The sequence below is a fragment of the Tamandua tetradactyla genome, chromosome 2 (assembly GCF_023851605.1).
Source record: "Tamandua tetradactyla isolate mTamTet1 chromosome 2, mTamTet1.pri, whole genome shotgun sequence".
Lineage (NCBI taxonomy): Eukaryota > Metazoa > Chordata > Mammalia > Pilosa > Myrmecophagidae > Tamandua > Tamandua tetradactyla.
The window spans coordinates 38,059,212-38,075,944 of NC_135328.1; the positions used below are offsets into that span (position 1 = coordinate 38,059,212).

Here is a 16,733-nt window from a genome sequence, read left to right on the forward strand (position 1 = left end):
ACAGAAATTTATTCTCTTTCATTTCCAGAAATTAGAAGTTTGAAATCAGTGTTCACAGGGCCTTGTTCTCTCTGAAGGCTTGAGGGGAAGATCCTTCCTTACCTCTTCCAGCTTTTTGTATTTGTTGGCAACCCTTGGTGTTCCTTGGCTTGTAGAGGCATACTTCAATCTCTACTTTGATTTCATATCATTTTTTCCTGTGTGTGTGTGTTTCTGTTCCCTCTCCTCTTCTGAAATAGGACCCATGCTAATCCAGCAAGATCTCAATTTGATTACATCTACAAAGGCCCTATTTCCAAATAGGGTGACATTCTCAAGTGACATTCTCAAGGGGGTTAGGATTTATATCTTTTGGAGGGGCATGATTCAGCCTATATTGTAAGGCAATCAGTTCCATGCCCCTGGAAGTTTTCCAGCAGGGGGTGGATACCATATAACAGGGATGTGGTCAAGGGAGCTAAGGGGTCATATGGGTTTAAATAAGGTCCACTGCCAGCACTGAGAGCGGATGATTCTGTGAAGCAAACAAAAGAAAAGAATTAGGTGGCTCGAGTGTCCTTTCTTTGCTGATTTTACTTGCTTTGAGTCCAGGAGAGCAGCTGTTTGTAGATTTCTCTCTTTCTCTAATTCCCCTTGATCCTTTATGGATATAGACAGTTTTAAGTTTGAAGAGATCTCCAGTATCATCTGGACCTGCAGTTCCCATAAGATTTGACCAAGATTCTCTGTTGTAAAAATTGCTTGAGTGATCAAATACTCACAATGCAAGTTAGAGTATAAAAAATTCTGAGATGAGGGTGGGCCACGATGGCTCAGTAGGCAGAGTTCTTGCCTGCCCTGCTAGAGACCTGGGTTTGATTCATGGTACCTGCCCATGCAACAAAAGAAAAAAAGTAGTTCTGAGATGTCACAAGGTGAAAAAGTTTGTTGAATTTCTCAACCCTGTATCTCCCCACATTAGCTTATCATGGAACCCTTTGTTCATTTTGCAAACCACTAGCATCTCAGTGGGCACCTTGGAAGCACCCAATCTAGCCCAAAGCTCTCATTTTGTGTTTGAAGAAATAGAGAGAAAAGAAAATGCTAGGGTCAGGACACAAACCCATGTTCTCTAATCTGGAGTCCACTCTACCTACCATCTCTTGCCATGAGTATGACAACACATCCCTAAGCAGGTCTGAATGGTGAGCAGCTTGTTTAACAACTCATCTGCCAATAGACTGCATCTCAGAGATATGGGACTGAGACAATGTGCTGTGAAATGAATGCATTTACAAACCAAGGGACCAGCCCTGTGCCCTGCTCATTAGTAACTATTTGCATGCAGAACATCAGCATGACAAGCTCTATGAGGGATTTGTTTAGCTCATTTAGAGTAATGGAGACAAGAGATAAATCACTTGAACACTGATGTGCTTTGCATCTGCAGCCCCACAGTGCATGCCCACCCAGCTGAACTTGATCTGACGCCACCTTGTCTCTGATCTGGATGCTCTGATCTGTGAAATCTGGCCTGGGGCTGTCATTCTCAGAGGGTGTGACTCAACTGCATGGGTTGGAGGAACAATTCAGAAGTCAGTCACATTTGTATTGAGTTCCTCACCATACCTTTCCTGATTCCTCCTACACATATGGCCTCCAGGCCAGGTTTCAACTAACTCATATGGTCACCTTATCTGTATCTGCTCCTGTCCTTGCTTTTTTCCTTCCAATACAGTACGAAGAGCCTCTCCTCCTGACTTCTCTCTCTACCTGTGCTCTGTGCTCCTTTCCCCTCCTGCCATCTCCATTTGTCAGATCTCTGTTCTCTGTCATCAACATCTCCCTTCTATTTGGTTCTTCTCAGGAGTTTAGAACTATACTCTGTTATTTTCCTTTTGACCATTTGCATAAACAGAGAAGTTAATAACCTGTCCAAGGTCACACCACAACTATAGCAGTAACACTAAAATAAATTCATGTTTCTGTCCAACTACTGACAAACTTCTCTGTTTTCCTACACAATCAAACTTCTCAAAAACATTGTCTAGCATACATTTTCTATCCCTCACCATATCATTCCATCTTCAACTCACTTCAAATGAATTTCTGCCTCATCACTCATCTGCAATTCACCAGCTACCTTCATATGGCCAAATCTAAGATATGTTCTGACTTCTTTTTTACCTGACCTATGTTTCATTTGAAAAACATTGACTATTCTTGAAACCTTCTTTTCAATTCTTCCCATCTGACCTTCCATTCCTGGGTTTCATGCTGGCTTCTTCTTTCTTGCCTAAAAGGTGTGGCCCTGATAATTTAGTCCCGAGATGTCTTTTCTTCTCCTGGATTCTTTGATTTGCTCTATTGTGCTCTGCTCTTCTCACTGTTCGCTTCCTCTTTAGACAATTCCAACCAACCATTCCTATGATTTTAAATGACCTCTTACATGTCAATGGCCCGAAATTCATTTGCCCAGTCCAGAACTTTCTTCTGAAATCTAAACTCATTACCAATTGTTGAATTAACAAGGCCACATGTCTGAAACTGAAATCTTTACTGCTCTCCCTACCCTCAACACATCTATCAGCTTTTATATCTTAGTGTTCCTTATCCATGTTAACCACCTAATTTCTCATGCCAGAAATTCAGGAGCCATTTCTAATACGTTTCAATCCCTCTTCCCTCCACCATCATGTCATGGATCACAAAATCTTACTGATTCTATGCCCAAAATGTCATGCCAATCTATCCACTTTTCACCTTCTTCATTGCTGCTACACTAATCAAGGACACCACACATCCACTTGGCGTGCTCCTGAGCTGTTCTCAGAGCTACAGGCGGCTTGATTTATTTGTTCTTTTAATTACAGATCTGATAATTTTGCTCATAAATTAAAAACCTTTGGTGTTTTCCTTTTACTCTTAGAATGAAGTCCGCGTTCTTTTTCCTAGTTTACAGAGAACTGCATGAGCCGTACCTAATCCCTCATCTCACTTCACCCCACTGACCCCCCTCCTCAGTGTTCCATCTACTCTGTCATTTTGTCAGCTATTCTAATATAGCATCTTTTTTCCCATCTCAGGACCCATCTACACCTCTTGGTCTCTTTTACCCTTCCACAAACATTCATGTTTCATTAGTTCCTCCTAAGAGAAATCTTTCTTGACCCATTAGATCAGGTGGGTCTTTCTCCTCATCAACATCATTAAAAGCCCTCATGACCCCCTATGTTTTTCCTCCAGTACACTTAGCACACTTTTAATTGTATAATTATTTGTATAATAGCCGAATTCATATCTGTTTCCTAGAATGCAACATCCATGAGGACAGACACCAAGTCTTGTGTTCTTTATCGTATCATTGCTAGCACCAGCACTGTATTTGACACCTAATCCCCATATAGTAAATTATTGTGGAACAAAAATAAATATCTCTCACTAAGGTTCCTTTGAAAATAAGGGGTTGATTTTGCTACGGTCTCTGTCAACTCACTTAGTTTAAGAGTATCTCAATCCAGTTTACTTCGCCTCTCTGGATGTGTATTGCCTTGTCTAGGCAACGGAGAAATAATAGCCCATCTTGCCTATTTCATTGGTGAAAGCCTAATGGGAGATTGGGGAAGACAGGACTTGGCAAACTCAGTTAATAAACAGCTCTAATTAATGTTGTTTGCTTCAGGCTAGCTCTGCAAGGAGGATAGTGGGCTGCTGTTGTGATGTGAAAATACTAGTGTGGGTTTCTAGGATTTACCTGCATGACCTTGGGTAAAATGTCCCACTTTCTGAATCCCAGTTTATTCATGTACAAAATGTAGCAGTTGAGCCAGATATTCTTCAAAGGTCTATTCCTTCTATGCTGTTCCATGATCAACTCATCTTTACTAAGGTATAGATGGTTTAATCAAATGCTTCCCTAGACAATTTGTGTTTTCATGGAAAATCATCAGAAGAAAGCAATACTTATTCCCAAAGGAAGGCCACTTTAAAATGGCAGCTCAGGGTCTGTGACACCATGTGGCCCGTCCTCAGGAACAGGACTTGGTTGCAGAGGCAAGGATTTCCAATCTCGGTATGCTTGTTGTCAGATGTAGAACCAGGTGTCACTCTTATGCTCTTCTGAGCCTCCGTTTCCTCATCAGAAATGCAGGAGTAATGAAACTGACATTGCATTACTATCCAGAGGAGTAAATTACATCATGATGGAGAAAGTCAGTCAGGAATTCCAAAATGCTCAAAACAGGCAGGGCTGGTCATTATTCCTAATCATTTTAAGCAAGCAGGCAGGCAGGCAGATGAACCTCTCCTGCGAAGTGAGAGTGGGTCTTATCCTTCCTAGCAGAAGCCTGCTGTAGAGCTTTTGAAACAAAAGGTGACACACGAAGCCTTAGCACTTTAAAGCAGCAAATTGTCCAGCTCTCAGCCTGCAGTGCAGAGAACATTATTTTTTTTTAATCCAGAGATGGCAAAATTGAGCCTGGGGTAACTTGATACTGCAGGCTATTGTCTCACAAATGATTTATTATTTGAGGCTGCTCTGAGCTCAGAAGTTTGCACACTGCCCAGGACCACTAACTCTAGAAAGGAGTCTTGCCTCCCCTGGTGAATGACACTCTGGAGATGAAGCTGAAACCTTAGTTCGTCCCCTAGTACGCTTCTGGTAGCTCGGTTCTGGGCCCTGCCCTAGTACCGGAGACCATCCATGTGGATTGGATGGAGACAAGCATGGATTCCTGGTTAGAAGTGTCTTCAATTGCATCTGCTAAAGAAAGCATTTTGTGCATGTGAGAGAGGAATGTCAAATATAGTTTAAAATTCCAAATCTGCCAAATATAATCTTTTTAAACTTGGGAAGCTTGTTTAGTTTTTTAAGCCTCTTTCCTCTCTTATAAAATGGATACATTAATTACTGTCATAGGATTCTGTGAGAATCAAAAAGTAAAATACAGGTCAAGCCTTTAGTTCTGTGTAAGATATATGTGGGCTTGCAAAATGTTAGTGAGTTTTCTTTCTTTAGGAGAGGGCAAGAGGTCACTGATGCCATGCAATTTGGAAGGTATTGTATGCACCAGATATTTCTCTTTTTGTTGCTGTAAAAGTCAGCTATTGCTGCATACCAAACAAATGTGAATCTTAGAGGCCATATATTTATTCATCATAGAACTCTGCTGATCTTAGGAAGGCTCAACTAGATGGCACTTAACTGAAAGTTGGGTAAGTTCTACTCCATATGTCCTTCTTAGACCAACATGCTGGCCTGGGACGTTCTTACGGAGACAGGAGAGGTGCAAGAGAGCAAATGAAAATAAGAGATGCCTCTTAGTCAAAGCTTAGAACAAAAATTCAGTCATTTCCTTCCCTATTCTACTGTCCAAAGCAAGTCATGTAGCTCAATCTAAATTCAAAGGGTGGTAAAATGCACTCTGCTTTTAGTGGGAGGAAGTGAAAGTGACCTGGTAAAGAGGGTAAATAATTGGGGCCAATAATAAAATCTACCACTGCGCCTTATATCCCTCTTCCTATATGTGGAGGGGGAAAGATAATAGGTGGGAAGAGAGCCCCACCTCTCCCTTCCTAAGCAACAAGGAGAAAAATACTTGCTCTCTCTGCTTCTGGTAGGTAAAGTATAGGAAAATAAATTAAGTAGGCCAATCATATACTTCAGGTAACTCATGTAGCTCAGGATATTGCATTTTTATTTAATTCTATTTATTTTTATTTTTGAAAATCATTTTCAGTTCATCTTTTAATTAAGTACTATATGCACAGTGAAAAATTCAAAATTCAAAGGCTCCAAATGAGGATATACATATGATATGTACTGAGGATATACAGTAGAAAGTAAATCTCCCTTCATTTCCTTCCCCATTCCCATCATTCTCCTACCAAATGGCAACTTCTATAACCATGACAGTTTGTAGCCTTCCAGAGAAGACTATGTATACACATGCATCAGCAACATATATCCTCTTTGCTTTACATAAAGGATATAAATGATTTATACATCATTCTGTCCCTTGATTTTTCCACTTCATATATTTTTAGATCTTGCCAAGATATGAACTACCACATTCTTTCAAATAGCACAAATAATTCTTTGAAAAAGGGTTTTTTCCCAATCTTTTGAATCTTGAAGGAGTGACTCAGACTTTCATAGTTCATTAGAAATCGTTTGTGAGGTCTCAGTGTAGACAGGCACTCAGCATCCCAGATGTGAGTAGCAGGGTGGTGGTGATGATAGGTGGGGACGGGTGCACAGGTTGTCTGAAGCAGATCATTCTGGTGCCAGAAGCTTAGCTGTGCTTATCTCTGTTGGTTCGACTTGAGCCTGGTCCTACAAGCCGCCCATCAGTCCTATGAGCCATCCAATATCCTTCTAATGCATTCCTTCTTTACTGAAGTTAAACAAAGTTGTTTTTTTTTTGCATTTGCAGTAAAAAAGCCTAGTTAATACAGGAGTGGTCCAGGGAGATCTGGAATTGGTATGACCAAAAGGGCCAAAGCCAGGGAAAATTCAACGGGTGTTGAGCGATGGGAATCTAAGAGATTTGTGTATTAAGAGACAATGAATGCAAAGCCTCTAGAATAGTGTCCACACACCAAGCATCTCCCGAGTCCTTACCACATGCCCACCATTATTCTAGATACTTAGATCTAGAAGAAAACAGACAAGGCCTCTGGTGTTATGAAATTCATATTTTAGTGAGGCAGAGAGATAATAAAGAGGCAAACGAATATACGAGATGTCAGGTAGCAATAAGTGCTATGAAAACATATGATGGGGATAGAGAATGAACGGGATGCTATTTTAGCTAGAGAGATTAGAAAAGATCTTTCAAAGGAGGGCCATCTGGCTTAGCTAACACAGCTTTGCTCAAACATTCTTTTTCTGCCTTCAGCCTAACTGCATGGACAGGAAGAACAGGAAATTTGAGAGGTAGCTCCCTTATAACTGTATCCTCAAATTTTGCTATAAAATACTTGGCCTTTCCGCCATTGTTTCAATATTTTCAGTAGAAGCACTGCAGGTTGCAATGCTCTCTGCCCAGGTGGGAGCCATAGTTGATAATTGCCACTTACTGAAGTGTAAGCTGGTTATGAAAGGACTTCTAAAGAGATGGGGCAGAATGGATGAGATTCAGTTCTCATGCTGAAAACTTCAGTGAATCCATTTAGCTTACAGAATCCCCTTCACACATTTCAGCACTAGCGGTTCTCCATAATCAAATCCCAATTTGTCTTTCCAGGGCCCTTTGTTTTCACTAGGTGGATTCTACACTGTAAAGGTGATAGATTCGAATATCTTCCAGCAAATATTTATTCCCTTCTCATTTCCCTAGGCACTATAATTTCCTGCTCCACTTTGGGATTAGCTGTGTGCCCTGCTGTGGTCAGAAGGTGAGAGAAGAGATGCGATGCAAAAGTTTTTCAGTATGCATGTACAATTAGATTTGTCTCTCCAGCTCCTGTGAATCACCAAGAATTGGTGGCTTCTATTCAAAGGAGAATATAGACGTATGTGGAGGAGACTTGCCCTAAGCAGAAAGCCTGGCATATGAGTGAAAAATAAAGAGATGAATAAAAGCTTGTTGTTAGCCACTGAGTTTTGATGTGATTTGTTATACATGTTGGCAACGATAGCTAACTAATCCGATAATCAAACTAAATAATTCACTGCTATTTCTATAGGTCTTTTATGTGGAAGTTTTGCTCATGGTATCTTGACATAGCCCCTCTCCCCTTAACCATCATATCTGCATGTCTAGAGCATAATAATTAAGAAGATATATACTGGAGACAAGAAAAAATAGGCATTAATTCCTCTTTGGCCACTTACCAGCTCAAGGGAATCATCAGTTTTCCTCTGCTTCAGTTTTCTCATGTGTAAAATGATATTAATAATATCTACCTTTATAGGTTGCTACACAGATTCAGCATATCATATATCAAAACTTGGCACTTACTTTGTGCTCAACAAATATTTCCAGTTATTATTACTGGTTTTCTTATGTAACTTTACAACAAGCCGTTAAGACAGATTCTATTAATATCACCATTTAACAGATAAAGAAACTGAGGCTCAGAGCAGTTAATTTACTTTCCTTACCATTATTAAAAGGGAAGCAGAGGATACAAATCCGGTTGCTGGTTCCAAAATATGTACTTGTTAAGTAACCACCCTGTGATGACGCTTGGATGACCGCTGAGATTTCTTTTGGTTTCCCTGCTGTACAGTTCTGTGGTCAGAAATGTCAGCATCAGAGGCTAAATAACTGAGGTGTCTTGTTCAAGCCCAGAATTTTCCAAAGTGTGAGACGCATGCTGCTGATCTCAGGTCCAGGAGGTGATTTAGATGGGACAGGACACCTGAGACACTGAATCATATTGTGAGAAAGTCATTTCCTTTTCAATTATCTTTAAATGTCAAAGGAAAAAAAAATCTTAGTTGGGTGCTAGTGTCTTTAACACTTCTAACACTTGCCCATCTCCCCACTTCCATCCTCTTTTTAAAACAAAGGAAAAGATAGGCTTAGCACAGCATTTGTTAAGTAGCAGTAGCCTATTAAAATTTCATTAACAGTAGTATGTTTTCATTTATTACTATTATTATTTTCCATTGTCTTCTATTTAAAACATGTACTTGGGGCTTTCCATTTACTGTGGTGATTTAAAGTTCCCTTTGAACATGCATTTATTTTACTAGAAAGGTTTGATTTAAGAAAAACAAGTCAATAAATAATATATATGTTCTATGCATAGTAAAAAACCATGAAGATGGTAGTTGAATGATAGCAGTTTGGGAAATATTGTTTTCTGAAAGAGCTTTACATTTCACTTTTGTCTATATGTCTGTCAGCTTCCCTCTTGCCTGCCTCTCTCTGCCCATTATTTAGTCCCAAAATAATGTATAAAGAGTTGACTGATAACAAAACTGGATGCATTTCCAGACATTTGAAATACGAACAGTAAGCCTGGTTGTTTGAGATAATGTAGCCCTGTGAAAAATATACTTAATGGAACAATAGGAACCTTGGGTTGTCTTCTGGTATCTGCTTCTGGTTAGCTGCGTGATCTGAAACAAATTGTTCTACCTCTCTGAGCTTCAGTTGCCCCATTTATAAAATAAGGGGTTTTAACCAGATGATCCCCAAAGCCCTTTACATTTCAAAAGTGGGTGAATATTTTCAATATTATTTTTATTAAAAGAATCACTTTGCCATTGAGAATTTCAAATGTGTTTATAATAAACCTCTAGAATCAAGGGCAACAATATATTTGCAATAGAGAGTTCATTAGCATATTTTGATAGTTTTTGATCATTTTTGCATGTATTAAAATGAAACATTCGGTAAAAATTAAACTTTATATGCAAATGAGTGCAACAAGCCTACTTTTGGAATAATAATTCATTATCTCCTTTATAATATATGTGAGTGGCTGCTTTTTTTTTTTCCAGTACACCGCCGTAGCTATTAAGTCAGCATATTGGAAGTTTACCAAGAAAGTATAACAGAGGTTCCAATCTTTCATTTGCATAATTCCCAGAATTCCACCTGTCGAAATTGTAAGCTATTAATAGGTGACAAGACTGTCACTCGATGTTCATGTATAATGCTGTCACTGGAACCTAATGAACATTTAGAACATATTTCAGGAATTGTTGTAATTTTTTTCTTTTGCCAGACAGAGGAAAGTGTGTTTGTGCTACAGCAAAAAGATTTTGCACTGAAAAGGTACTGCTAGCAGAGGTGTTGGGTTTTTCTTTTATGCAATTTCCCTTCTTTGCTTTTTCATATATAGAATCATATAATTATGCTATTAAGCTAAAAGGAAACTTTAGAACCTTGTCTCTTCAGTGCCTTTATTGTATTGGTGAAGAAATTCAGATCCAGAGAGATCTAATCATTTGTTCATGGTTAAGTTAGTAGCAGTGCTGGGACTAGAATCCAAGTCTCTTGAATTCTTGTTCAACATGTTAAGGTATTTCTATGTGTGTTGGTATGTGAGATATGAACACAAAGACTATACACACACACACACACACACACACACAGATGTAACTACCGTTAGCCATACAAATTATCATTTGTGTCAATTCTAGAGAATTATGAAGTTGGTCAAGTTCTCATTCATTTGCATTCCTAGCTCTTCCTTGACCTCTTTCTGGACCACCCACTCCAGCCAAATGACCATCTTTCCTCCACACTGCCAGCACTTGGACATTAATTTATGCTGAACTGTGGCATTGTTTGCTTGAAATTTTAATTCGACAGATTTTCTCTATCGCAATGCATTGAACATTCCTTGGGGAGTGAGACTGGGCTCTCCGCAGCCTTCTGTGCTTTATAACACCTAGGGTAGAGCCAGAATGTAAAATGACTAAAACTCATAGGAACCCTAAAAATCAAATGGTCAAACCTACTGTCCACTGAAGTCAGTGGTTTGTCTAAGACTGCACAGCTATTTGAAGATGGGGGCCTCATAAAATACATGCAGTCCTTAGGTGTTAATAGGATAAAAATGCAATAGCACCAGAGATGGGTGAGTTGAATGTTTGTGATTTCAAGGTAACTGAAAGATATGCCAACTGTAATTAAAATAAACTTTTATATCTGGTTAATAGATTATGTATGTTTTTTACTGTGAACAGGAAGATGTTGATAGATTGACAGATAAGTTGGGAATTTATGACTACAATTCCCTAGCAACCTGTATGAAGCCTTATTGGGACATAGTCACAGAATTTGTGTCTCTAGATTGGAATGTAGGTTCTGGAAGTGGTGAAGAGCTGCTAGGCCTGAGATCACATGAAAACAAGTAAACAATACCCATCAACTTTCCTCACTTGCCTGGCCCACATGGCTGTGTTTATTCTCTTCAAAGCTGCACCGTAGGATAGTGAGAGGTTATAAGCACTGGCTTTGGAATCAGACGCATCTGGGTTTGAATCCTTGCTCTTCTCTATAAGCTGTGTGCCTTTGAACAAGTTAATTAGTTTTTTTTTTTTAGCTTTATCTTATTTGTAAAAGAAAGATAATTATACCTACTCATAGTATTATTGTTACATTAAATTAAAGGTGATAACTTAGTGAAGTGTTTTGGACCAGTAGCTTTCATAAAGTAAGTATCAATAATGAGTAGCTATTGATAGCAGCTGTGGCAGCCATAGTTGTAGTAGTTAACTAATACACTAGGGAAGCAAGACCCTTATAGCTTCTTTGAATCTTTTTAGAGAACTGATTATTACATCATTCCCAAGGAGTCCCAAAATTTGAATAACATTAAATGAGATGGGTACTTGTTGTACATATTTTAAAAGACAATAAAAATCTATGCATTACTCCCTTACTTATCAAACTATTGTGGATAGTTTCTTAGCATGCTATCCAGAGCCCTTCATATCTGGGGTCAGTCTGTCCTTTGACTCATCCCAATTCACTCTTCAATATGAAAAATATGTTCCAGTTATTTTCTCTTCTTATTGTTGCTAAAGATGCTCTACTGTTTCATTCTTTCATGCTGTTCTTTTCATCCTCATTTTTGCCTGGAGAACTCCAGTGTAATACTCAAGACTCAGCTGTGAGACTTTCTCCAATCACATCAGTAAAATGGGAATGACGATGACAGCTAACATTTACTGAGCACTTATCTGTGCCTGACACTGTGTCCCAGGGAGTCATGTCATGTTCTGCAAGACTTTCCATTACAACATTTGCCTTGGTGAATTTCATATCTTGTAAATTTCCATCTACTTGTCATCCTCCAAACTAGACATTGCCACTTGAGGGCAGAGACCATGTTCTACTCATCTTTACTGTTCTAGGGCAGATCCCAATGTAAGTTCTCAATTACTATCTGTTGAGATGATGAACTGTAAGGTCAGGGTTGCAATTAACAAATACTTGTTGAATTAAAATTCTGCAGAGAAGATTCAAGTTAGATCAGATTCAAGAAGATTCAAATTAGAGATTGGGCTAATGACTATACATTTCCTTGCAGCTGTATGATTTTATGATCCAGCCATGCATATATTCAAACAAAGCCCCTCATGTTGGAAATTAGGAGTAAAAATAAAAGCAGAGACACCTGAGATCTCATGCATATTTGAGCTCCCAGATGTTGCCCATACAACCAAGGCCCAGACATGGATTCATGTGCAATCACACATCTGGAGCTATTCTTTCCCCCTGCCTTGGCAGAATTTCTGTGGCTTTTCAGCAGACCGTGTGTAAGGGTATCTATAAATAATCACCCAAATGTAATGCCACCCAGCCCGCCGGGTTAAATATAGACATTGGATTAGCTCCAGGGAGGAGGAGACAAGTGGTTCCCAACTCAAAGAAATTGTTATGAATTCCATTTGCTGCGTGAATATGTACAGTGGCTGTTTCCTTCCATAAGAACACCAAAATAGCAATTAACGCAAGGCTGATGTTATAGCTGCTACTGTCTCCCTTGCTTAATGTCTCCCCATCTGGATTCCAACACAGTTGCCACCGTGTCTAAGCATGCACGTCATGTTCTCCCCACATGTGTTCTAGGCATCCCTGCCCCTGCCTTCTCTTTAATACCTCTGCTTCTCTTTGATGGGAGAAGGTGCTGTATGAGTTACAGCAAACCATCTTTCACATTTATATCATGGATCTCAATAGGAAAGTAGGAAGAACAGACCTTTAACTTCAGTCAGGCCTGGGTTGGAGTCCTTGTTTCACATCTTGCCAGCTGTGTGGTTTTGAGCCTCATTGGTTTCTATATTTATAAATGCAGATACTCTTGGTTACCTGGAAGCAAATTGGGAAGATTTGACAAGATCTCTAGTACATAGTTGTCTGGCCCACCAGTAGACTCTTGGAAAATAATTTATTTCTTTTTCACCCCATAACCTCATTTTATAGACCTCCGAAGATGAAATGGTCATTACCGATTATCTGGTCTACTGCTTGCATTTCATAGATGAGGAAATTGAGGGTTAGAGAGGTAAATAATTTGTTTCGGAGGTGTCAGATGAAGTTAGAGACTGAACTGGGACCAGGATTCAAGTGCACTGCCTTCAGACCCAGGGCTATTCCCAACCCTGTTTGTTTATTTGTTCATTTTTTTCATTCATTCATTCACTCATGCTATGTGTGTATGTTTTTAATGCTTGCTGAACATCTATCAAGAAGTAGATATAAAAATATGGAAATGATCAAACAAATGCCCTTCCTGCCACCCATTTTGACTCCTATTCTGGCTCAGGACAGAGCTAATAATAGTTAACATTTTTGAGCCCTCTCATACTCTGCTAATTACTGTGAGCTCTTTTCAACACTTTCCATGGGATGAATTCATTTAATCCTCCCCAAACCATGTGAAATAGATACCATTCTGTTCCCTATTTTACCAATAAGAAAAACTGAGGCACAAAGGTTAAATAATTGTACAAATCTGTGAAGCTTGTAAGTGATTTTTCTAGGATGTGATCCCAGTCACTGCTATTTTCAAGTTTATGCTGATAACCACTTAATTATGCCATCTTGATGCAGAAATAAGAGCAGGAATTATAGCATGACCATCCAGGAAAGCATGGGGACTTTAGCCATCAAGTGGGAATCAGGGAAGCCTTCCTAAAAGGAGCTGATTGATGCCACACATATGATATCGCTACCCACTGGCCTGGAAGAGACTAGGATACAGTTTACTGTAGAGGTGAAAATTTGGTAGATTTATATGGAACTAGACACCAAACTCCAATTTGATCATCAAAACACAAGGTAGAGACCAACCTTAGGATTGGTGGCACTTTAAAAATGTGCAAAACGTTTTCATAAATACTGTTTACTTGAACTGTGCAATATCACCTTTGTGATGAAAGCAAGGCATGAATTATTTATTCCGGTTTTACAAATAAGAAAATCTAGAGATGGTAGCTGTGATCAAAGATGCCAAGCAAGATTGTGCAAGAAATAAGAATAAGATATGGTTCTTCCAGGTACTTAGGGCATTTTCTACCCTCTATCATGCTTTTCTCCTTTTCTGTTTAAACTAATAATGGAGAAAATCTTAATAATTTAGAGAAATGGAGAATTAATTTGTCCATATTACTGTCTCCCCCTAACAACAGATGTTGGAGTCGAGGTTTGGTATGGTTCTTAATCTCAAGCAGAGCTCATTGAAATCCTGAAACCAGAGCCTGGAGTGTAAATATTCTACATTGTTGGTTAAATTGAGAGACATTTGTGCTGCCAGAAGAGCAAGGCAATGGGGAATGATGGACTTGTATTCTTGCCCTGGGAGAAAGATTTACCAATCCTAGAGTGGGTGTGAGCAAAAGGAGGCCACAGATAAACCCATCATTTTTCAAAGAAAATGTGCTTTGGATCATACAGAGGTTCTGCTCTATATGACAAGAAAGTGATAATAGTATCTGTTAGAAGCTTTTTTAAAGATAGGTATGACACTCTGATCATCCAACATATAAACCTCCATGGCCTCTGGCAGCATTTCATTTTGAGGACACCTTGCCGATGGGATGGGTCAGCAATGAAATGTACCCCTAAATAGATTGCACTGCTTATGAGTGTTGGGCACTGTGAGCAAGCTTAGACTGTAATATCATCCAATGGTTCTAAATCTCTTTTGAATCACTTGTCATATCTAGAACATCGTGTACAAATAAGGGCTCTTCCTCAAAAAATGCACATAAGCATATTCATGCAAAGTTTTAATACATTATCAGGGGGTTCAAGGTCACCCAAGGCCTAAACATGAACACTCAACTAGTCTATAGATCAAAGGGTCAAAATTAAGGAGTTTTTGTTTACTTACACTTAAGAAGCAGTTGCTCGTAGGTGTCTATGGACAGAGTCTGGGTCATTCATAACTGCCTCCATTGACTAGGAAAATAATAGAAGTATTCAAAAAATTTTTGGTTGAATTAAACTGATATATACACACACACACACATGATACAGTTAAATGATGTATCAGTTAGTTGTTGTTTCATAAACTACTTAAAATAGTAGCCATTTATTTACTTTGTGATTCTACAAGTTAGCAATTTAGGCTAGGCTCAGCTGGGCAGTCCCTTTGGTCTCAACTAGTTTACTTCACATGTTTGGTGAGCTGTGAATCTGCTACAAGATGTCTTTGCTGATCTTGGCTGGGCTTTTTCAAATATTTGAGACCTTGACTGAGATGAATGGATTGACTTAGTTTTGGTCTACATGGTCTATCATGTTATAGCAGTATGTCATGAACTGGCTCACATGATAGAGTCAGGCAAAAACACACCTTCAGTCTCAGGGTGCCGTGGCTAGTTTCAAGTGCCAAAGACATTCCCTCTGTCCTTCTTGGAAATGTAATGCAAGTCATCCTCTATCTGGTTTCCCGTGTCTCATATGGATTTCTCTTTGTCCGCAGCTTAAAAAAAAGTTGAATCATTAATTCACACAAATAGTTCAATGACGTTGATCCAAATGCTGTGACTTGCTGTCAGGAATAATATCATCTCTGGATGGCATGGGAGTTAGTATTCCAGAGAAGGCTGTCAGTGGCAGGTCTATGAACAGCAGAGGGACCAGCTAAAGGCAGATGATCAGTATACATTGATCAGACCAACTTCAGGACTTCAGCCTGTAGCTGATTATATTTGTGAGCAGCTTTCTCAAGTCTGTACTGTCACCATCAAGATTTTCTAGAATAAAACACTGGGGAAGAAAGCAGCCTGGAGTTTATGAAAGCTAGGAGGATTAAATCTGATAACATTAAATATGGGATATTGTCATTCATGTAGCACATGCATATTAAGAAAGAGAACACACAAGTAGCCTTTTGACCGCTCTACCTCAGGCTGCTTAGGAGCTCCCTTCTTGAACTTCCATGGCCCTTGTGGCTGCCCTATCATCTATATTATGACCATTAATTTAAATGACCAGTTCTTCCACTTGAACATAAATTCTCTAAGGGCAGAAATCTCATCTGTTCCACTGTAGTCAGTTCAGTTCCTGGCACGTGGTAGGGGCCTAATATATAATTGTTGATCCAAATTACTTACATCTCTTTTTTACAGATAACATAAGAGCGTGAGGAGAAAGCATGGCATGTCTAGGATGTGACAGAACTAGATGTGGCATTCAGGCCATTGTCCTCATTATGTCACAATCATCTGTAAGATCCACTCCTAACTCTAAAAACCTGATTTCTCTGATTCAAGTACAAGGCCAATGTGTTTCCAGGAGTGATAGGCACCTTATAATAGGTCTATCAGAATCCAAGCAATTTTGATGTAGGTGGGGAAACAATGATAATAATCGTAGTAACCATAATAAAAGAGACATGTTGTTCTTTCAACTCTTAATAACCTGGATTTTGTTTAAGAGGTTTCCAATTAGCTTCTTGTATCTGCACAGTTAACCTTTTCTGAGCTTTTCTCTTTAGGCTTTCTATCCCCAAGCCCTCAGCTCTCATTTCTGCCCATGGTGTCTCACAGGAATAGCTGGAATCCAGCCTCCTGAACAGCTCCTGAGCATGGGATAATTGCAATATAATTAATGAATTAAAAGAATGAAATGTTTTAAGTGCTTTCAATATTCCCTTTCCTATAATTATCTACAGGAAACATGTTCATTAACAATCTTGGGCTGACAGCCCCCAGGCTCTGGTTAAGCTAGCTCAGCTTCCAATAAGAAAATGAATTGAGGACCTCTCTACCTCACTTTTCCAACTTGACGGAGAGAGGGAAGGCCAAAGCAGGAACATCACCTGTAAATGTG

General features: G+C 39.2%; 1 long non-coding RNA gene across 6 annotated transcripts in view; it reads right to left on the reverse strand.

Moving 5' to 3' along the window:
• Positions 1–16,100, reverse strand: part of LOC143659728 (uncharacterized) — a 51,072-nt gene extending 34,972 nt beyond the window's left edge. For 2 of the 6 annotated variants that reach the window (XR_013163685.1, XR_013163683.1), the window contains exons 1-3: positions 16,016–16,100; positions 14,788–14,855; positions 12,652–12,761 (exon numbers count right to left, since the gene is read on the reverse strand). This is a non-coding gene — a long non-coding RNA (uncharacterized LOC143659728). Of the gene's footprint in view, positions 1–3,885; positions 4,742–6,159; positions 7,528–8,086; positions 8,355–10,838; positions 10,957–12,651; positions 12,762–14,787; positions 14,856–16,015 lie in introns of those variants that run through there. The other 4 variants (XR_013163684.1, XR_013163689.1, XR_013163690.1 and 1 more) reach the window with 4 other exon arrangements.
• Between the last annotated feature and the right edge of the window lie 633 nt (positions 16,101–16,733).